The sequence below is a fragment of the Ammospiza nelsoni genome, chromosome 11 (assembly GCF_027579445.1).
Source record: "Ammospiza nelsoni isolate bAmmNel1 chromosome 11, bAmmNel1.pri, whole genome shotgun sequence".
NCBI lineage: Eukaryota > Metazoa > Chordata > Aves > Passeriformes > Passerellidae > Ammospiza > Ammospiza nelsoni.
The window spans coordinates 15,466,881-15,490,396 of NC_080643.1; the positions used below are offsets into that span (position 1 = coordinate 15,466,881).

Sequence of the window (23,516 nt, forward strand, 5' to 3'; positions counted from 1 at the left end):
CTGCAGCCAATTACTTGTGCTCAAAGGGAGCAAGAGCTGCAGGAATGCATCACTTGATGTTAGAACATGTTGTAATTAGGTTTTCAGCCCTAATCACTGGGAAGGATAAAAACTTCCTTTGCAGTTTATAAATGCCAGTATCAACAAACAACATTTTGTTGCATAAGTAATTCATGTGATTGACACTGGAGTGAGATTTTTTTTATGAATGAAGATTTCATATATATGGAGTTGAGTGAATTATGTCCGGAAGAGCATTTCATAAACGTTCACTTTTCCAACCAGCAGCACCATTTTGCTAATCATGGCCCAGTGACAGATACCTTATCCTGCCAAGTCCAGAAGAAAATTCCTGGTGAAGATTAGCCCATTAATCTCTTATGTTTGCTTTAAACCAGCTTTTGCTGGAAAGGAGCACCAAGAGGTCAACAAAAGAAGATCAAACCAGTATTTTAATTGTGTGAAAAAGTAATCGCCTTCATAACATTCATCCCTGTTCCTAGTAAGAGCTGTAAGAAACCTCTGCAATTCTCCAGGAGACTCTGCAAGTTATACATCTTGTAAATTTGCTACAATTCAAAAGAATAAAAACATTTCTTATGACATTAGAAACTCTTCAGGGGAATTCATTCTGATTTCCACTCTCTTTGACCATGCAACAGTGTAAGTGTAGGCAATAAATTTTTCTTGGAATAAATTCCCCAAATCTGCTATTCTGAAAAATGATTTAAAAAAATGTTTCAGCTTCATCATCATATTCTTTCAGTTTTTCTTAAATTGACACTCTAACTCTGAAAGGGAGAAACTCATGAAGAAAGGTTATGCTTCCACAACAGAGGTTTTCCAAACAGAAAATCAGAGAAAAAGTTATGCTAGCTCTCCCTAGAGGAAAGATGGGATGCACTTGGGGAAAAAAATCACCACTGGTAAGGAAACCACTAATCAATGAACTGAGTCCTGCTCCAGATTTTCTGTTAAACACATCATTAGTACATGCTCTAAATAGGAAACTAATCAAGGAATGAAGCTGTCAGCTGTTTCTTTTTCTTTCTTCTTGTCTCCCTAAAACAAATTAAGTCATAAGGCTGTGCCAGATTTGTGTTCTCCTGGAGGGAAGGTGTGGCTGGGCAGCTCCGGCAGAGCTTCCAGTGCCTGCTGCTCCAGGAGGGGATTGAGTGGCACCAATTAGCAGCAGTTGTGGAAATTGAGAGGGACACTGAGGAGCAGGGCTGGTGGAAAAATGTCAGTGTGAGAAGAAGGAGCATTTGTCCATGAAACAGCCACAGCCCAGAGCCAGTGGCACAGGGTGTCTGTGCATTTACTCCTCTGTCCCCAGCTCCTGGCACTGCAGCTGTCCCAGACACCCAGGACTGAACCTGGGATTGTCCCCTCTGGTCCCCACTGTTCCCTGGAGGGCAGGGAGCCCCTGGGTGTGCCCCAGCTGACACCACACAGAATCACCCCAACAGCTCTCCCTGCTCCTCCCTCAGGGCACTGAGCCGTGCCTGGCCCAGAGCAGCCAGCACCCGCAGACCCTGACTGGCAGCCACAGCCCGTCATCATTTATCTAATATTGAAACATAACCCTGCAGAAATGAGTTAACTACAGGTGCTAAAACTCCCTCCCTGTGCATTCATTCACGCCTTCCCTCAGTCCTGACTCGGGCACTGCCATTGCTGGGATCTATTTACCCCACCCAGCAGAATCCCCAGGGTGCTCCAAATTAAGGTCAGAGTGATGGGAGCTGTTCTTTCCCCAGCCCATTTCCCCATCCCAGCACTCATGTCAGAGAGGTGGGAGCTGTTCTTTCCCCAGCCCATTTCCCCATCCCAGCACTCATGTCAGAGAGGTGGGAGCTGTTCTTTCCCCAGCCCATTTCCCCATCCCAGCACACAGGTCAGAGTGGTGGGAGCTGTTCTTTCCCCAGCCCATTTCCCCATCCCAGCACACAGGTCAGAGTGGTGGGAGCTGTTCTTTCCCCAGCCCATTTCCCCATCCCAGCACACACACACACGCACTGGGAGGAGCTGTAGCTTTCAGCACATTGCAGCTGCGAGACATCACACTCCTCAAAGCATCACTAGAGAAGCAGCCGGACACCGGCACCGTCAGAGGGCTGGGAAGCAAATGACCAAATAATTCCACCTTTGTCAGGGCCGTTTGCCTCCTGCAGGAGTGCTGTGGGTGATAATTGACCTGTCCCCGTGCAAACAGCCACTTTGTGCGGGCACTAACGCGGAGCGGGCGCTGCTGCAGCAGCCGGGCCATGCATTGGTGCGCAACGCTGCTGCTGCCGCCAGCCCTGCATCCCCACAGCCCCGAATTCGCACTCACTGGTGTTAGCTCAGCCGAGGGGAGAGCTGTCCGGCAGGTGGGAGCTCAAACACCCCCAGGAGCCCGCACTGGCTGGGAAAGCAGCGCCGAGCTCCGGATGCGGGATCCGGGCCGGGACCGCGGCTCCCGAGCATCCCAAACCCCGCACGCCTACAGCACTCCCAGCCCAGGGGTAGGACATCCTCTCCACTGGCATTGATGTGCTCATTGAATTACCTTATCTAAGTGCAGTATCTAAAAAATGTTGATCTGGAGTCCCCAGAGGTCCATGTCCTTCAATTCACAAAACCAGAAAAGTTTCATTGATGTAAAGGCAAAAAAATACCACAAAGCAAAGTACCCGCACAGTAATTCCTACAGGATCAGGGCCTCAGTTAATTACAGTAACTCCTTAGCATGCCAATTTTTCAAGTAATTTGTAGATTTTCAGCTACAATTCATTAAGATTGTTTTTCTTCAAGTCATCATTGAGTGGTTTTTTGAGTAAAAAGGGGAAAAATGTTTAAAATAATCTGTTCTTCCACAGACTCACCAAAAAGTGAAACCTAAGGGATCTAGTGTGAAGAAAATAAGGAGGTCTAACTCATATGTTAAGTGCAGGAAGAAAAATAAAATAGCTTATTCTGCTGGTTATTTGGGACAAAGTCCAAAAACTGTCATCTACATCAGACCACTTTATACACTTAAAGGGCAAGTGTAAACAGAGGGAAAAGGTCCCCATGGAACAGACACCTGCTGTTTTAAAAGTAATTCTTAAAGCAAAAGTGTGAAATGGAAATCACTGCCAGTTATAACTATGGTAAAATGAAAAAAAAAAAAAAATTAATTACCTGAATTGCCCAGGCACTATTACTACAGTTATATGTTCACTTTATTTGAATGCTTCAGCATTCAAGCACCTGTTTGAAAACCAAACATCAGGCCTTTATGTTCAGTTATTTTTGAATTTATTAAGTGCCTGTTCAGGAATTATGCTTGTGCCAAAGTGAAAATTAACCCAGTTGTCTGAGGTAATACTGTATTTTTATGGCAGAGAAATATTTTTTTTATTTCCACGAAATTGAACTACAACTACAACCTGCAATACAGAACAGGCTAAGAAGGCCACCAAAATAACTAACACATATAAAGAATGAGTAAAAAATGGCAGTTTTTTAAATGACAAAAAGAAAAATGTTCCTGGTAGCTGTGTCATTATTTAGAGAGTGAGCTGTCCTAAAACCCAGTTGTTTTATAGTCTTATGCAAAGACAAAAATCATTTCTCTGGGAGAAACAGAAGTTTTCCTGAGCTACATTTCCACAATGTTTTGTTTCAATCATCCTCCATTTGAATATCAGATGATCTAACAAATGCAGTTTCACTTGCCAAATTTCTGTTTGTACAAATTAAAGCAGCCAGGCACTGCAGCATCAACAGTGTGTGTGCTGCTGGAGATCTGCCTGTAGGGGAAGTTCCTGACATGTTCTGATTTTAGTCTAGAGAACAAGACACATAGGAGAGGGCTACAGTGTAAAGAATTGCTCAGTCTCCCATCATTAATAACAATCTTAGATCATCACAAGAGATAAGTTAAAATGACTTCATTCAGCCTTGCAGAGAAAACCAGACTCTGTCACAGGTTTTCAACACTGTCCATGTAAAGGCACAGAGAGCAGAATTAACAGTTCAAAGGAGTGGGAAAATGAGGCTAGATTAAAGGAAGAAGGATTGTACCTGAGTAGCTGGGTTCACTGGTCGTTAGCTTTCCAATGCCATATGTTAAAATATGAACTGCATGTTAAAAATAAAGATCACATAAGCATATAACATACAAACAACACAGAAAATCAGACTAAAAAAAACAGAAAATGCCTTAACAAATTTCATGGAGGAGCTTCAAATTTTACACACAAGGTGGTTGCTAGGATTTCAAAATCTAGTCATCAAATAAGACTCACAGCATCATTCCTCCTCACTGAGTCTGTATTGTCTCGTTAGTACCACCCCAGCATTTCTATCCTGTTTCATTTCCTGGGAAATTTATCAGAAAGGACAGAACACGGGGAAGATGTGAACACAACCTTCCAGCAGGGATTAATACAGGAAAAGGATGACAAGCTGAAAAATGTGATGTAGGAATTGTAGTGAAATAAAACCTATTAATACAGCAGCAAGCATGTTGTTTGTCATTGTTTTTCAGTGCACAGCACTAAAATCCCACTGTACTGAGCAAATGCCTTGTGCTATTTTCTGACTGTATTTCTGGTTGTCAGTGATGCTGTTCCCTCTGCAGGAATTGTGGAATTGGCTCTGTATAATTGAGTGGATGTTCTCCACCCCAACACACTCACAGCAGAGGATTCGGCTCTCTCCAGTGTGACAGCACACAGAATCAGGTGTCTGTGTGCAAAGTGATGGAGCAGGAACATTTTTAGCCTAAAAGAAGTGTTCAGAGGAGGGGACATATCTAATAAAACCAATATAGCTGGAAAAGAAAAATCTTGTGGCACAAAGCTCCTTCCACTGACAGCTGGAAAACTGAATGAGGTTTCTGGGATGCAGTTTGTACTTTACTAGGAATAAAGGAATAGGTTTTTAAAACAATGTATTTCATTTTAATACATTCATGCTAGCAACTTTGTGCAGTTGCTCACAGACCTGGGCAGAACAAAGTAAATTACTGTCAACATGTAATACTCTGGTGTTGGAAGATGGGAAAATGTGATTGCTTCTCTTTCCAATAATTGTTTCATGGTGTGAGGCTGGAGAGTCTCCAACTCCACAAAACACAGAAGTACACATAGGAAACAACATGCTTATCCAAAGATTGAGCTGAACCTGTGAGAAGAGCCACACAGTGCTAAAACAGAGTTGCAGATCCCTTAACCTTTGGGAAAGCAGCAAGGTACCTGTTCAGCATCAACTCTGTGGTGGACCAAAGCAAAGATCCAAGAGCTGCACAGCTGCAAAGGCAGCCAGCTCAGAGCTAGGCTCCAGCTGCAGTGCTCTTGCTCATGTTTGCAGGCTCTGCCCATTGTCATGCGAGACCTGACAGTGCTGTATCACACTTACCACGGGCATCATCACTCCCTCCCCAGAGCACTGGGAGTTATAATCCCATCAAACCAAACTCACTTCACTGAGTTTGATTTTGCTTCTGCTTTCATCATCCTAAATCAAATGGGAATGACAGACTGACAGGCCTTGTGAGCACACACAGCACAGCCAGAAATCTCCTTTTGAAGTTTTCAGTCTGCTCATTACAGCAGGAAGCAACAGCCCTGATCATGTGCTGCATCTGAGCAACCCTGTCCACATCCAGAGATGCTCTGCAAAGCATCTGACATGTTCCCCTTGTTTGGTAAAAATGAATTTACACAACCAGAAGCCTTCCCTCAGTGCCTGTCATTTGTCTATAGATTTGTCTCAGTTTCATTGAAGAAGGCAGAGGAAGCACAGGCAACAATGCAAAAGGTACTTTTTGGCTTTATCGTCAGTGTTTTGTTATGAAATCAGCATATTAGCTAGCCAGTGATGCACAGGCTTCAGCCACTCCCATCCAACCCAACAACTCCTTCCTCCCATTCTAGCAGCAGCATGAGAATTCTTCATCAGAGATTAACCAAGCTGGGCTGGAGCAGCTTGTGCCAGGACAAGAAAGACAACATGACAACTTCACATCTCCAGGTGCCCACACCTTGCTGTTGCTTCTAGATGTGATTCTTAAGGAGAACAAAGCCAGCAGCACTTTAAAAGCACACGAAAAGGTGTTCTAATTCAATGAAAAATGCAAAATTACTTGGGTTATCTTTTCCTGAATTAGATTCCCCTTGAAGACAATTAATTTAAAAGTAACTACAAAGCAAAATAAATATCTTCTGAGTCCTCTTGTTCTTTGGGGAACCTTTTTCAAGCTTCTATTAAAAGAAACCAACCAACCAAGAACAGCCCAACATCAGCATTCCTTGTCCTATTCTCATCAGCATTCCTTATACAGGCAACCCCACTCCTGAGATCTTCAGCAAAGAAAGTCAGTGAAGAATCCCTCTCCCAGCTCTACCTTCCCATGGAAGATGTAGAGATTTTTCTACTTTGAGCATCTCTGATTTTAGCCTCAACCTTCCTAATTTCTTGGTAAAACTCCATCACTGCCCAGGTCTCCTGATCTAACTGGTACAAACCTAAGTGTGAATCTGGCTCTGTGAGACACTGACTCCTCTCTGCAGCCTTTTCTAGGTGAGCTCTCCATCTGCTGAAAACAATGGAACTACCAGTACTGATACCAAATGCCAAATGTGGCAGAAATCCACACAGAATAATTAGGATGACGTTAAATTCAGGTATTAGGAAGACAAAGAAGGCGATTAGAATATTAAAAGGATGAAAGATGTAAAGAAAGAGAAAGCTTTGCCATGGCTCTCTGAAATCTGTATCAGATATTTACAATCATTAATAGCTCTAAGGACCACGGAACACCTGGATCTCAAGGCAGCACCTGCATCCAAACCCTTGCACTTGAGGAATGACTTAGCAAAACTGATACTGGTAAATATTCATTCTTTGAGATGTCTGCTGATAAAACGAAACCCTACATCAGAAAAAAGCCCTTCAGATTATTGCAGAATTTCTCTTTTTAATAATTCTCCTACCCAGGTCTCACTGATCACATCTGTCAACGAGCCATACAGATGTTCTGTAAAATCAGCACTCAAACAACAGAACTGTGAATGCTGAAACTCTCAGGAAGGGGAATTTGTTATGCCATGGAGCATGAGAGGCAGTGGTAAGGAGCAGGCACTTCCAACAATGCACTTCAGAGGAGGTCAGGTCCCAAAAGCTGTGGTTGTGCCATCTGTCAGCATTAATCAAACCCTTCCTCGCCTCAAACCACCATTCATGCTCCTGGGAGCTACAGCTGCCCCAGACTGGAGAGGAGAAGGAGGGGGGAAAGTGCAAAATATTCCTGCACCCTACTCAGGGTGTTTTGAAAACTCTCAATGTGCAGACGCTCTTCTGTTTATGTGACACTGTAAAAAAGTCAGCAGCTTGAGCAAATCCAACCCCCACCATGCAAGCTTGAAGAGAATTCTCCAGGAACTGTAAGGTTTCATTATTCTACTAATAAAGTTCAATAAGGCATCTTTTACTAAGGGGTTGTGGGCAAGAGGTTTAACTTATGTTCACCCTCGTTGAACTCCTCCGAAAAACATTGGTTATGCAATTAACACCACACAGACCAGCTTTAGGCAACACACTAATGAACTTAAACTCTGAGCACAGCACTGCTGTTGGCATGCACTCACCCCATCACTGTCACAGCTGAGATGGCCACCATACACAGAGCATCTCCATACAGTTTCAGAAGGCTTCATACCACACACAGTAACACCAGACCACTTCAGAAAGCTTCAGGCATCTGCCCACGCAGAGTAACATCATTCCACTTTAGAAGGCTGCAAGCATCTGCCCTTCTTGTTCTTAGCCCAGCCTTTTATCCCCTTGTGTTGATGCCCTGCACCTGTGTGCCCTCTGCTCCCTTTGGTGGTTGGGCAGTGCCCCTGGGCACTCCCTGGCTCATTGGTCAGTGCTGCCCACCTGCTGCTCACAGCTGTGCCCACTGGGGATGAGGCTCAGCCCAGCCCCATCCCAATCACCACAAACTGTGCTCATACACACCACACTGCAAAAGGTGTTAGCTCTCCTGCCTGCACGTGCTTCCATCTGAGGAATTCACTGTGTATGACGTAGCACATGTCAAATTTAGCTCCTGTGTTCATTCCTAGCAAGGAAAATCTCATGTGATAGTTGCCAGGGTAACTGCTCTGATGGATCTGCCTGGCTGTGTGTGCTGCCCTGGGTGATTTGGGAACGCCATAAACCTGAGTGCATCCCAGTGCTGTGTATCCTCAGCTAGGGCTGGGGCTGCTCAGGGAAAGGAATGCTCTGTGCAGGTTTCAGCAGCTGCAGTTTCAGCACTGTGCAAGCTCTGCCCCATGAGCAGCGTGTTGCTCCAGCCTGCGGGACGAAACAAGGATCGCATTGGTGGGGCAAATACAGCTGTCTATGACATTTTGAGTAGCTGCAGGGTAAAAAACTCCTCCCTACAGGGCAAATTTTGAGTTAAGATGTGCCTGAGTCTGCTAAAAAATGCACACACTGTATTTCCTGAAATCAATACAGATGAGAGTCCAATGTTATCCGGGTATCTGAAGCACAGGGTCTTGCATGTCCTGACAGTCACAATGTGCAAAGGCAGCGGGCAAAGCAGTGAATAGAGGGGATGTAACACAGTTTGGCAGCCTCAGGGAATCTTTCAGGAATTCCTCCCTTCTTACCTGCAGATTTGTTGCTGTGAGCCTCCCTGCATGTAAAATGCCTCAGTTCTCCAGATGGAAGTAAAGGCACCTCCACCAGCTGATCTCAACAAGCATCTCAGCTGAGCAGGGGGCTGCAGCAGCAGCTTCAGTGCAGAGCACGTGTCATAACAACAGGGGCACAAGGGAAGGCTGCCCAGGTTGAAGTGCACAATCTATAAACTGTATTCAAATCAAATTCTTCAAGTTTTAATTGTGCATATGTACCAAGAAATCAAATACATTGTGCATATGTACCAAGAAATCAAATCCATACGTGCTTTCCCAATAGCCACTGAAATGAAGCCTTACTTGTGCTATGAAATGCACAACAATGTGCTTGCAATGGAGATGATGCAACAGCTGTTGTACAAGTACTGGGTTTACAAATTATTATTATGCTTGAAATAATACTCTGCTTTTGATCAATGGGTTTCTCTCTCTCAACCACTGGCAATTTGGTACAAGAGAGATTAAAGACATAATTAACACAGGCTGTTCCACCCAAAGAGTCAGACACATGGTGTGCAGAGCCAGACTGAAAATCTTCCCCAGGCTTGAGTGTGCTTCCACCACTATCACTAACTGTTTAGAATTCTGATTCTACTCTCCATCCCTCACATTCTCATGTAGAAACAAACCAATCATCACTAGCTTTCCATAGAATCCCTAATCCACAAATCACCTTTTGTTCTGAGGACAGTGACTCTCATGGACTAGAACAACTGCATCGTAATAGAGCAAGTGGAATAGAAGAGTCACTCACAAAAGCAAAATTTAAAGTGATCAAATAATGTCAATAGAAAAAAAGAAAAAACCAAATCCTAGTGTCCCATCAGAAAGTTAGAAAAAGTTTAAAATTATTACATGCACTACACTTTGAAAGATTCATAAGTCCTAGAGGAGACTACTAAATGATTCCTTGGCATCTGTGAAGTTAATCAATGCTTTTAGCCAAATTATCTACTTGGTGTTTCTGTAAGTGATAATATTCTATTTTGTCCTAGTAGAAATCATTCTAATTTTGGTATTTGTAATTTTGTTAAGATTATCATTATTATTATTATTAAGGTGGTGAGCATCATCACCTGGGGCTAAATTCAGCTTCACCCCAACCTTCTTGAGGCTGTAGGAGGGTCCCCCATGACAGAAGCACTCCTGCTACCACAACTCAGCACTGCCAGGAGCTTTACCCTGAGCAGGACCAAGGCTGGGGACAATGTTTTGCACTGCCTACCTTGTCACCCCTCCTTTTCAAGGAGTCACAGCTACTGGCATGGCCTCCATCTATAAACCTTTTGGGGTAATAAACCTCAGAAATAGGTATATCTGAAAAAACTTTAAAGCTGGCTTGAAATCATGACCCAGATCTTCATTCTTTATGTCAGATCTGCACAACACAGCAGTTGTAGTCCAAAGGAAAATCTTATTGTTTAACACCTATTGACTATTAATCCATTCAAGAATAAAAGTAATCTCAACTGACCAGGTAGTGCCAAACCACGAGTCAGCCCCAAATGCTTAAAAATGCTTCTAAATATTTGCTCACAATAACACAGCACATCTAAAAAGAGCAAGTAACACAATGAGATAATCATTTAGCCAAACTAAAAGTGCATGTGTATAATAAACCTTAAAAGGGCATGCATTGATCCATATATTAATCAGATTCATGCCCACAGACCAATTTTTCTCTCTCTGGGGTGTGAAGAACAAGGCTATGAATCATATTGGGAATGTTTAAGGATCACACTTGAATAACCTAATTGTGTACAGCAATGATAGGATGAAAAGAAACTTAATCAAACTCTGAACTGTTGTTAGGTTTCATCCTCTTAAATACAGTTCTGTGGCAGGATGTTAATAAATTATTTGGATGGGAAAAATGTTGGTTTACCTTATTAATATTCTGAATGTCATCCGCCCATTTTCTTCATGCTTCATCTCTTCATCTGAATAGAAAAACACAATTACAGAGAAAAACATCAGGGTTTAATGCAAGTTTTGTTTCTTTTTTTGTTACAAATCATGTAAATATATACCTTTTATAAATTTACTACCTAATAGAGAAACTGGAGTTTTGCTACATGTGAAAACTGTCAGCCGATCTTTAAATATTTATCTTTTAATTCCCCTGGTAACATGTACTTGGAAATGTTTTCATAAATACATCGATAACTGTCTTGTACAGCTCATTAAGGAAGCTTTTTATCCTTTAGTGTAATAGTTCAGTTTACAGTTGCCTGTGAATCACTTTTATGGCCCTCCATTAAGCACGCCCTTCAAACTACAATTATTTGTCAGATTTTGTATATACGGAAGCAATCAGCAGAGAAACAATGAAAGCTGAGAAGATGCATAAACACTCAGAGCCAGACCTTGGCCCATCTCCAGCAGCGATTCCGTCTCCAACACTGGCTCCACAGGGAATGGGATGCACTTTACCTGATCCCCCCACCAAGGCAGGCAGGTTGTCCATGGGGCAGGGTGCCATGCTGGCTGTCATTAATCAGGAGGGGATGCCATGAAATTCCCCCTCAAATCCCTCATGGGCCTTCTTCTGAGCTCCCAGGACATCATTCTCTCCCATGTTGTAGTTTTACAACTCCCCTCAAGACCCTGACTGCTGAGGAGGGGAACTCCTCCACTTGTGCTTCTTGCCCAACCCTAAGCCATGAACACCAGTGAGCTTCTGCTCCAGAAAAAACTTACTTACAGGAATGCTGCCCTTCAGTCAATGCCAAAGTTATTTTTACTTCCTAGAACTATTTCCTAGCAAAATACAGACTTAAGTAAATAAGTTTATAAATAGAGAGTTTCAGAGTTTTTTGTGTTTTTTTCCAATGCAGTAAGTGTTGTATATCTGTTCCTGGGGTGCTTCCTTTAAAATTTAATCTGGAAATTTACACCAGCATTCTATTGTTTTCCCCCAAACCTGTATCTATAATTGAGTATGTGACAGGCAGTATCATCTGCTAGGCCAGCGTGAGCTCAGTCACACAGGTGACCTTGCAGGGAGCTGCAAAGCATGTGCAACAGGTTTAAAACTCCAGCCCACAGCCAGCTGTGACTGTCTGCAAGGGAAGCATAAACCAAGCAACAGCACCAAAGGATACACTCCACTGATCCACCTAGTGAAGAGAGCTGGAAATAATGTCCCAGACAAGGTAAGAAGACTAAAATGAAGAAGGAATTACAGCAGACTTTCTTCCAAGAGGATGTGCTCTCTCTGCCAAAGACAGGCAGCAATAGAAGCTGCTGGGGTACCAGCATGCCCAGGGAGCTGAGGTGTAAGAACAGATTAGATTAACACTGTTAATTCTCTCTATGTCCTATGTATTCTGTCTAAATATTCTGACCCAGTGCTGCTGAAATGTATTAAATTTTTCGCTGCCAATTCTCCCCTTCGACAAGAGTCACAATAAGTTAGCTTATCTGCTGCAGCTGGAACTCTCTGCCTTTCTGCATCTGAGCCTCCTGAAACAAAATACTTTTATAACAAAAGACATAACATGTTAACAGATACAGAAGTGACTTCTGCCACAGCTGAGCATCACAGATATTTCTTCTAGTATCAAATCAACTCATGGCTAATGCTATAAATACCAAAACGAATTCATAAGGATTTTCCACATAGTGCCAAATACTACTGCAGCTTGGACAGAATGGTTATCTTACTAAATGAGATATGGGACACTGATCAGTTAGCTGCAAGGTAAAATAGTGTTAAAATTTTTAACAGTACTGGAGAGAGATAGAACAAGTTTTGTTCAGTCACAGCACTGAAGACAAACGGTGATGGATGTGGTAGCTGGTGATAGCTGCATTGTGCCTTCCTTCTGATATTCTGATAGATTTCACTGGTCCTCACATGTTCAGGAAGGCAGCAATAATGGATAACAAACGATAGAACTGGAGAACAAAGGAAAAACCTCATTCAAAAGTGAAAGAAAACCTATCTTCTTATCTTCTAAGGAATTTTCTAGCTTGATTCAGCCACCTTATGTGATGTCTAAAAATCATTAAATCCAAGTTTTTGTTATTATTAAGTCCTGCTAAATATGTCACATCTGAGAGACCATTAATGTGTTTTTAAACACTTTGACATCCAGCGCTGCCACAGTACATATTATTTGAAATACATTTTCTTGTCACATCTGAGCAGATGGACAAAGAGATTTCCTATTGTGACACATCTCCAGTAGCCTTTTTTCTTGAGTCCCGCAACAATTTTTCTAATTACTTGCTAATATGCTTTGAGGTATGCAGAGAAGTTATGCCTATTACTAACAGCTGCTGTTAACAGAAGATTTTTCAATAGCATGAACAGGAGCTTTGTATCTTGGCAGATGCTAAAAGCTTTCATCTGGGCTCTAAAATTCCAGCAGCATTTCAAAGCACAAAAACTCTGCACCCTTTGCTCAGTACCATAGAAAACAGGGATCTCTCTCAAACTCAGAAATAGAGCAATGACCCAGCACAGACACAGACCAGAACGAGGGGTCCTGATGAAAGCAGAGGCAGGATCCTGGAGCACTGCAGCCCCCTGTACTCTCCTGACCCTGTGGTTCTCATGCAAATGTTAAAAGCATTTTGGTCAAGTCCACAAACCTCCAAAACTCATTATCCAAGCCATGAATTAAAACCAAGGCCCAGCAGAAAATTTCAGCACAGTTAAAAATGAAGGCATGTGCATTTTACAGCACAGGATACACCAAATTCGCCGGAGATGGCGATGATGGCAGCTGGAGTCTGGGAGGCATCCTGTGCAATGCGGAATTTCAGGAGACAGCTGGCTACTCTGGACAAGGCTGATTCTAAGGAAAAGGCTTTGGAGGCAGGCATGTATTTTCAGTTTTGTGTTCCCCTTGGGATGCCTTTTGTAGCTGCAGTGTGCCTGGAGCTCTGGGCTTTGGGGTTTCAGTACGCTAACCCTAGGCCCAGTTCCTGATGGCAGATTGCAGGAGCCACTTGGCACTGTCAAACCAAGTGCCCGAGTTGGCACTTCTGCCAGCTTGGGTCCGGGAGGAAATCCTGTGCAATGCAGAATTTCAGGAGACAGCTGGCCACTCTGGGCCACAGTCCCCTGAACACCAACGCCGGCTCTTTTCCCAGGGAAACAAAACCCACCAGGCCAAGTTCCTGATGGCAGATTGCAGTAGCCACCTGGCACTGCCAAACCAGCCTGGGTTGCAAGTGGTGGCAGCTTGGGTCTGCACTTGTTCACGAACATGATTTTATGTTGCTTCCTCAGTTTTTACTGAAGTGAACTTACTCCTGTTACTCTGCTCTTCTCCACTTCAGTTCCTCTCTGTCCATTTCTGGCTCCAATGTTGTCTCTAGAACAGATGTTTTCCTTCACATGTAACAGCACAGGGGAATAAAAAATTCTACAACCAGCAACTAAGTTCAAATACACCTTGGAAGATGTCAGACATAGTTTCTTCAATTTTTGCAAGTGTGGAGGAGAATGTGCTTGTTCTATATGTTCAGATGTTACACACAAGCTCAATTAGCTATACATATTATCTAAAACAATCCAGATTTAACGCAGCAGTTACTGCATATCAGCTAAAGGGATCTACTTTCTTCTAGTGTAGTTAAGAGGAAAAAAAGCTTTTGCTCTGGTTTGTGTGCTATGCAGGATAAGTTCCAGAAACTGTGTATACCAGTGTTACTACGAAGTAGGTGACTGCACATGCCAGCAAGCAGAATCAATGCACTTGTGAGCAGCTTCTACATTATTTTCCACAGCAATCCAGAAATGAAATGTCACATGCACAGACTTGTTTATTGCTTAATTCACTCGCACAGTCTCAATTCCTGACATAGCAGGTTCCACTATATAAAGTAGCTATCAATCCCTGTAGGGACTTATCTGCTTTGTATCACTAAAAGTAGGAACATGAACTGTTCTTTTTTATACCTTCCTCAGCAGCTGCACTGCATCTGAGAAATATTTTATTTCTTACACTATGTAAAACAATTAATACACTTGCAGTGCAGTGAAAACTACAGGTTGCAGTGGTACAAACACTTACCAGCTCCTTGCAGCCTTAAATTCAGTGAGCTTTAATCATACAGCTCCACTGCACATAAACCAGCTGACTGCTGGTATGAACTAACTGGTAGTTTCAGGTAATACCAACCCAAAATATTTATTATTGAGGTCTTCAAGCTCAATGTGAAACCATTACCACAAAGTTTTCCTCGTACTCCGAAGACTGGAGAACTGGCAAAAGACTGTAAAACACTGAAAGTTCAACTGAACCTGCAAAGCCGAGATACATAGTACAACACAGAAACATCAACTCAATTATATCCAATAGAAGAAATCAGATAAACTACTCTGGTTTATGTTAACTTGCCCCAGAAAAAGGAAATAGAAGAAAATAAGGCAGCTATTAGATACAGCTTCCTATTTCTCTGAGATTAAATAGACTTTGGGTTCTTTTGACAAATTATTTCACTGCAAGCTTAAGTGGTTTTTGTTTTTCCTGTAAAGTATAAATATCACTGTAGAAGATGAGCATTAGTGATTAGATTTATTATCAATTTCTGGCCCAGAATATTTTTTACAGGGCATGAAATCTTCCTACCTAACCATTCTGTTTTGTTCCAGCTGAATTTGTTCCTTTTTATTTACAAAATCCCTAACCAGATGAATCAATCCACACATTCACCTACTTCATAATGATGTTGGACATAACCTAATTAAATGCTTGGTAAATACCTTATCCATCCTCCTTCCAATAAAACATCACTTCTAGAAAACTATTTGTTACTGCTTCCTCCCATTAATTTTTCACGTGTCAAGCCTCAGGTCCTTTGAGACCTGCTTTTTATCCAGACAATCACTTTGTTAAAGTTTCCCCCCTATTATTGATTTAATCTTTCCTTCCAATTTATCTGGTTCTCCTCACTGTGCTTCTTTATGTCTCCCTACCTGCAAGTGAGAATGGCAGCCTCCTGTTCTGAGCTGATCTCACACCGGAGCTCTTCCTACCCAAGCTGTGCTGGTTTAGTGACTTCACAAGTTTCTCAGTAGTTTAAGAGTTCTGATGGGCCCTGGTTTGCTCATCTAGCTCATAAAATGTTTCAAACCCTGCTCCAAGAGTGATAATTCCTTTCTGAAAGCAGCACTATCTTGTTTCAACGATGAAGTCTGACCAGTAGTGGCTGAATTTTAAATGAGCAAAGTAACAAGTAGTGCCTTGCAATGCCCCTCTGCACATTTGGGCAAGGACTGCATTTTAATTTATGGTCATACATCTGTGTACACAGAGCTGCATGAAAGCATGCAAAATGAAACCTCGCTAATGAGACCTCACCTCTTATTATGACATTTAAAATGTTCTTGTAGAGGCATAAAGAGAAGCCCACCAGTTTTTGTGATGTTTTTGCTAACAGGATCTATTGCGCCACCCAGACTTCACAGCCTGCATTGGTGGCTCTGTTCACTATTTCTGAGAAAAGGTTGGATGAATTCCCACTCCACTTCCACTTTTCTTACATATTCCAATGACAGAGTTTCACATGGAAATGACCTTCCTGGTGTTTTCCCAGCTGGGAGATCACAAAGCAAACGTCCCCTACTTGTGCCAGGGGCTAAATTCCCTGCAGACAGGCAGGGGACCATTCACTGGACAGCACAGGCAGTGCAGCTGCTGCAGGGGTGCCACAGATCTGGAAAGAGGGGGAAAGTGCTCCAAAGGACAGCCCTGGTTTCCAGGGACCCATCTTCCAGGTGTGGAGTAGCAAAGGCAGAGCAATCCTATGCTCTGTGTCACCTCACATTTCTGGGTTCTAAAGGGCAGAAATGAGACCACCAAACAAACTTTCCATTTGCTGTTCATCCTGGGGTAAACCAAAGCCTAAACATAGTACTCTCCAATAAACAGATTGACACTCAGTGACTTCAGTTACCATGGCACCTCCCTGCAGAATCCCATTCCCCTGGATCTGCTGCAAAGGGTGAGTACTGGGGGTCTGAGCTTTTTCCACTCACACTCTTATAAGGTATAAAGGAAAAAAAAAAAAAAACAGGTGAAAACCTCAGAATATGCCTATATTAACACACCAGGCTTTCTTGAGTTTCCTGGAATAAGCTTCTGAAATGCTTGCATAGTGTTAATCCCTTTAAATTTAAACAAGGCAAATACCACCCTAAGCCTACATTCATAAAGTTACTGGGATTTCTGGCCATCCAAATGAGGACACTAAAAGTGAATCTCTTCTTCAAATTGCTGAGTACACATCAACTTCTCATCACTGAAACTGCTGAGCTGAGAAGCCAAAATCAACAAACCTGCAGAGCTGCCAGTCACCAGAAGTAACAGCTGTAAAGGAAATAAGTATTAAATCAATTCAAACACCCCAATACCTAAAGTATGTTAATCCTTAACAAAATAATTAATGAATAATGAAGGCTTAGGAAAATTACATTGAAACAGACATAATTTAAAGGACGACTAAAGAATTAAAAGTATTTAACAGTTCTCTGAGTGGGAGACTTGCAAATCTAACAAAAAAGAGTGTGACTAATTCTAATTTCAGACATTCATATTTTCAATGGTTTTAATAGCTCATTTTCACTCCCACATACAGATGCTGTTCAAGCATCCTTGTACATTTAGTAATTCATAGCAACAAACAATCTCCTGGAGTTATGAGCACGCCAGGGTTTAAAGTCACACCCATGCAACAGGAAAACACCTCAGAGCAGATTATCTCAGCCTGCCCCTCAAGTGGCTTTACTGACACTAGGATTCCATGAACTAAAGCTTTTGTTCAATTAATATATTCCCAAACCTCACTTTCTATTTCTTCTCTTTCATTTCACAAAGGTTTCAGAGTGGCTCCTTGAATAAAATAGAAAATCAAGATCTCCCTGCAGGACGTTAAAAGCCAAATCCCATTCAGAAGTTCCTGAAGCAGAGCTCTGTGCATCCCCATGACTCAGTGAATCCCTAGGCCTGCCTGGGACTCATTCACAGAGTCACAGGTGGCTCTTTGGCCAGTAGTTAAAACTGAATTTAAGCTTCTTGTAATTCAGAGCACGTTCTATTTACTTGATAGTAAAAGACAGATTACATTTTCCAAACTATCTCAGGTAACCTTCCTGCCACACATCCTAGCAACAACAAGGCCAGATTAAATGCTGACTAGAGGCCCTGCTCTTTAGAAAAATCAGTTCTTGACAGAGCCTCCCACCTGAAATCTGTGTTTGTGTTACCTGGCAGCTGCCAGCACTGCTGTTATCCTTACAGGTGCGAAGGTTCAGGCTCTCTTGTGTACCTTTTTTGCTTAGCTGCAAACCTTTAAGAACAAAAGTCAGTAAAACCACCTCTGCTGGCTGAGCACACAACTGTACATTCACAGAAGGGCGGGTGGCTACACCAAGGCTGGTTATCAGTTCCCAGAGGACTAAAATCAAGCCAGGCTGGCATTGCCCAGGAGCTCTCCGTGACCCAGTGGTGGCTTTGGGACACCTGGTTGTGCTATGGCCCCTCTGCCAGGTTGGTCTGGTTAAGCAAAGCTGTCCCCTCCCTTGGCACACTGTCTCCTCACCCCATCCCAGGGAAGTGTCTCCTGAAGCTCCCAGGAGCTGCTCCAAATCACCCACAGCTGGAACCAGCAGTGATTTACAGAGAGCATGGGAACAGCAACCAAGGAGAGCCAGCCCTGAGCTCCTTCCTGAGCACCTGCACAGCACAGCCCTGATGCTGAAATTAAATAGATCCCAGCTTCCATCACTCTCTCTGGCATAGTTCAACTCCATAGCAGTTGCATTTTCAATTATATCCAGTGTCCTATTTTCCCCCCTCCCCTTTATTTCACCTTTTCTCCACAAAAGAAAGCTGAAGTCCCAAAGCAAAGCAGAGACAAGAGAACCTCACAACACCCCCTCCGCCCTCATCATAGACATTTGTGCATGAACAGCTGCTAAACAGTGCCTTAGCTGGAAGCCTCAAGAGACAGAATTCTTCTCACTACTTTTCCTTATGCTGTTTAACATCACCCAAATAATATTGACATTTTTAAGCCAAGAAGAATGGGGGGTCTGGGCAGGCATTTTACTGTAGGATCAAACATTAACCAGACATAATCCTGTGGCTTCAGAACACCAACCTCTTTCCATCAGCTACCTGAGCAGCAAACACATGTAGCTGTAATCCCTGCCTTACACAATCTAAACCACCAAGGTTAATCTGCTGTCAGCCTCATGTTGGGCATATTGTGGCTGAAATCCATCCTGAATGCATAAGAAACACTCTGCAGAAATCTGAACTGCATGTATTGCTGGATCTGAGTTAGTAGTCATGTCTTTAAATTAATCTTTTACAGAATGACAAGCACTAGAAAAGACTTAGTGATGCTGAATGTAATGAGCAGTACCAACCTGCTGGAGGAACACAAGCAAGCCACCTGCCTCATTCTAAAGGACTGTTTTTAAATAGCAATTCGAAAGAATTTAGCAATTCTTTTCCAAAATTACAGTTGAACCTCTACAAAAACAAACAAATACATAACAAAACATAACCAACACCACAATAACAATGAAGCCAAACAAAACCCAAACAAAAACAACAAACAAAAACAAAACAGAAAACCAACCGGCCTAAAATAAGTACAACAGAGAGGAAATATGTGTTTGGCATGACAAAATCCTCAACTCCTCTCAATTCCTAAATGAATAAACACTGGGGAAAACTGCAGCTCTCTCGCCAAAAAAAAATATGAAAATAAAGTGTAAGTGTTGAAAGTGAGGGCTTGCATCCAACAAAACATGCAAAATTTTCCTTTAACCTGTGCTGTAGGCCACAGAAGTATGCACAGAATGTTTTAATATTTAAGTAAAATAAAAGGGCCCAAATGGATCCCTTCACATTCCATCCTGCATTTCCATCCAACCTGCAGTCATCATGTTCCTCATATCACACATTCCTAAATAACCTGAGCTAGCCACATTATCAGTAGAATTTACATGGCCTCAAACACTCCCAAAGACATTATTAACAACTTGTTGCTGACTCCTCTTGGATACCTCAGAAATTAGCTCAAAAATTAACTCTCACAGGCGTCAGTCTCTGATTACTGTGAGAATTCCCCTGGCTTCATTCTCTTGGTGATATGAAAATTCTTTCTGTGTGATCCTGAGCTGACTGGAGGCTGGAAGTTCTCATCAGCCTGAGTTACCACCTGTGTGTTGTCCCTCGCCAATGAGAGCTGCAGGGGCAGGGACAGTCATGAACAGGAAGGAGGGAGATGAGCAAATACCTAAAAAAACCCTTCAAAGTGGGCTCAGAGAAATGTAAGAAAATGAACAACCCTGCTTGCAAATTCACTGCTGAGCAAATTGTGAAGTTTAACAATCAGCACAATCTCAGACACCTTCAAGTGTGCAGGAATATTCACAGCAGAAACTTTGGCAATTCCTTATCCAACCTGAGCAATGGAGCACAGGAAAAGTCCCCATAAACTGAATCCAGCTGAAGTCAATTACTGACAGCTGTGTGTTAATGGTTTCAGAAATCCATTATTGTATTTCAATTAATTTGGCTAGTGGTACTGTCACAATCTAAATGTTCACAAACAGATCTGTGAGCAGAAAGAAAAGAAAAAAGAGCTCAGGTTATCCCTATTACTTGTTTATGAATTATGTTCTCAATATTTTAGGGGGCAGTCACCAACATGATCAGTCTTTCAGCTGTTCTTTTAAACTCTCTGCTCTCCCTCCAAACCCACAGGAACAATTATATTAACTCAGAAGTTATTTTTTCATTTTTCCTTAACCAAGTCTTCTGTACAGCTGCCATATCTGAATGGACAGCAGCTCCAGCCTCTTCAGAAGCACTTTGCTAGTCCAGAAGAAAATCTGTCCTTATGGAGGAGATATTTTTCATTGTGGGCCACTAAAGCACTGAAAAACTCCAAATTGACACCAAAATCACAAACCAGAAGCTCCTACCAAAGGCTTCTGCACAAGTCCTCAGTCAGCTGTAAAAGTGCCCACAAGGAACAGGCAGGGCAAAGGCATTCCAAGTTTCTGTCAAAGTTAAATGTGCTTTGCAGTATATTGCCGCCATTAAAATGACTGGGTTTTGCTAGCAGTGATTACTGAGATGTCAAAAATCAAATTATGGATGAGTTGAATGGGAAGTCCAAGACACAAGTGAAGGGCAGGCTCACCTTGCAGAGCCTGCCTGGGGCACGCTGTGCTTGCAGGGCCCCTGCACACTTTGGTGAAGGGCAGCTCTCCTTCCTCACACCTCCTGCTCACACATCCTTCACAGCTCTGGCCAAATGCACTCACCAAATGAAACAGAAACAAAACAGCATCATCTCCATGCCACATTCAGAGACTCAGTGAACCAGAAGTCAGGTCACACACCCAGTGACCATGGAATCAATTAACCCATTAGGAGGAATTAAGCATGGCCAGCTTTGCATTTACTGTAGGAAAAACTGGAATTCAAAAAAGGCAAACTGATTACAGTTACTTTTTCCTTATGACTGAATATCTTTTAAATTAATGCAACGAGGTACAGAATGTTCAATTGCAGGGACTAACAGAATATCCATTTACTTAAGCTTGAATGAGTCTAACCTCACTGCAACTTGCTACTGAACTTGCCAATAGAAGTTTCTACTGAGTTAAAATTTTATATAGGATTTATTCCTTAAAGAGGGAGAAAATTATTAGTGCTCTTTATTGGTAAAATCAGTCTTGAATTTTTTTTAAACTGGAATTGTAAGCAATCTTGCCAGAAAAGAAGACAATCAGGTTTTCTCTCTGACTTGATTGCAGGCTTCATTCAGGGATGGAGGGAAATCTGTGTGGTGAGGAGGATCAAGGAGCATTTAACAGGGCAGGCAGAGGTGTCCTCCTGTCCCTCCTGCAGGAGCTCTGCCACTGCTGCTCCCACTGGGCACCCTGGCTGCAGCCACCAAGTCCTGAGGTGCAAATTCTCATCACTGACACAAGAGTCAGGCCAGCTCTAGAAGTAATTCATTCTCCCAGCATCTTTTGTGGCTCCCTTTTTTAATCTCTGGAGGATATTAGTAATACATAACAATTACATGATACAATTGCACTTTCGAGGTTTTGATCTCAAAGCTCTTCACAAGAAGTGGCAAATATCCTAATTTCAAGGTAAAGAAAAGAAGTGTTTAAAGGACATTCAGTAGTTGTTTCAGGTAAATAATCCAGGCATGCTGAGTTGCAATCAAGATCCTTTGGCTGTCACTTTGTTAATATATTTCAGGCAATGATGTCTGGATAGGAGCACAAAAACTTTGTGGTTATGAAAGAGATAAAGGTCAGTGAATTTTCTATGTGTTGTAAAGACATAATTCCACCTCTTAAAAATATCAGCCTCTTTTAAAGCATATTCTACTCTTGAACTGATATTATATTTAAAAAGAGTCAAGGAGGGGATCACCTCAAGACAGAAAAACATATTCAAGTAACTTTATGATAAAGATCTCCAAGAAACAGCCTGAGGTATCTTCATTCAATACATATTTGTCCTCAGTGTAAGAGATTTGCTTCTAGAACAACTTTGATTACAAAACCAATTTGAGAAAGCACAGTTTATTTCCTCCTAGTAATCAAATGTTAAATAATGAAACAAGAGGTTCAAGGATGCTAAACATGCCAGAGGAATCAAAATGGTATTTTTTATATTACACAAATAATAACATTGGCGATTGCTGGGTGGTTTTGTAAACTTTTCATAACACAATTTAACAAATTGCCAGTACAAAGGCTGAGTATTCCTTTGACAGAATAAATGTTACTCAAATTCTGTCATGGTTTTTTTCAAATTGTATAGAACCACATTTTTGCACAACAGAGCAGAGTGAGCACTCATGTATACCTATAAAAATTAGTTTTTAAAGCAGCTAATAAACTTTCCACCAATTGTGGTACTAGGTTGTAAGTTTGGCCCACAAATATTGAGCAGACATGATCAGACAGGATTATAGCTGCCCATTAAGGAATTGTATCTCCTTTCCATGGTGCCAGCAAAACACCAACCATTGTTCCTATGGACTCAGCCTTTACTTATGTAAGAGCTTAAAGAAAACAACCCACCCCAACACTCCAGCACAACAAACCTCTGTGATTTCGTAAGATGTGACTGCCAAGAAAAATGGCTTTCATCACACTTCATAATAAATTTATCTAGAAAGTCATTTGTTTAAAGTATTGCCTCAGAGAGCTCCCCTGAGACATGCCATCTTGATGGCACTCTTTTCATTATTCAAATATAATGAAGTGATTCTGCATGGTTATGCTGGACTATAAATCACTGCTGTAAAAAAAAGGCATGTTCAGCATGTTAACAGACCAAAGATCACATTCTGAAGAGTGTTTTATATTGCATATGCACTTTATCTCTTGCCCATACACAGCAGATAGAAACTCTTAGTACTTCCCCAAATTCCATCATTATTAAATTTAGAAGCTGACAGGGGAGAAAGACTTTAAGCAGAGACTATTTTGCAATTCCTGTCCAGTGCTGTTGCAAACTATTTAACCTCCCTGCAGCCTCACAGACCCACACCACAATGCTGGAGAAAGTCAGCAAAAAGCAAAATACTTGTGGTAGTATTCATTGCAAGCAGCTTCTGGTTAACAAAGAATTAAACACATGTTAGAGGCTGCATCTAATTGACACTGAAAAATCAGCTAATATGAACATTCGCTTTAAGAAAAGAGTGAAAGGAGTCAAAAAAGACTCGTCTTCTTTCCAAAACTGCTGGGAATTATTTTTTTAAATTAACTTATACTCCATCATATATCTGAGTAAACGTCAAATACTTCTCTAAGGTTGCGAA

At 42.0% G+C, this 23,516-nt stretch overlaps 1 long non-coding RNA gene across 1 annotated transcript in view; it reads right to left on the reverse strand.

Annotated features, from left to right (window-relative positions):
- Positions 1 to 4,057: 4,057 nt before the first annotated feature.
- The window catches only part of LOC132078077 (uncharacterized), a 41,191-nt gene continuing 21,732 nt past the window's right edge, over positions 4,058 to 23,516 (reverse strand). Inside the window, exons 2-3 of the long non-coding RNA XR_009419226.1 lie at positions 10,567 to 10,621; positions 4,058 to 4,107 (exon numbers count right to left, since the gene is read on the reverse strand). This is a non-coding gene — a long non-coding RNA (uncharacterized LOC132078077). The remainder of the gene's footprint in view (positions 4,108 to 10,566; positions 10,622 to 23,516) is intronic.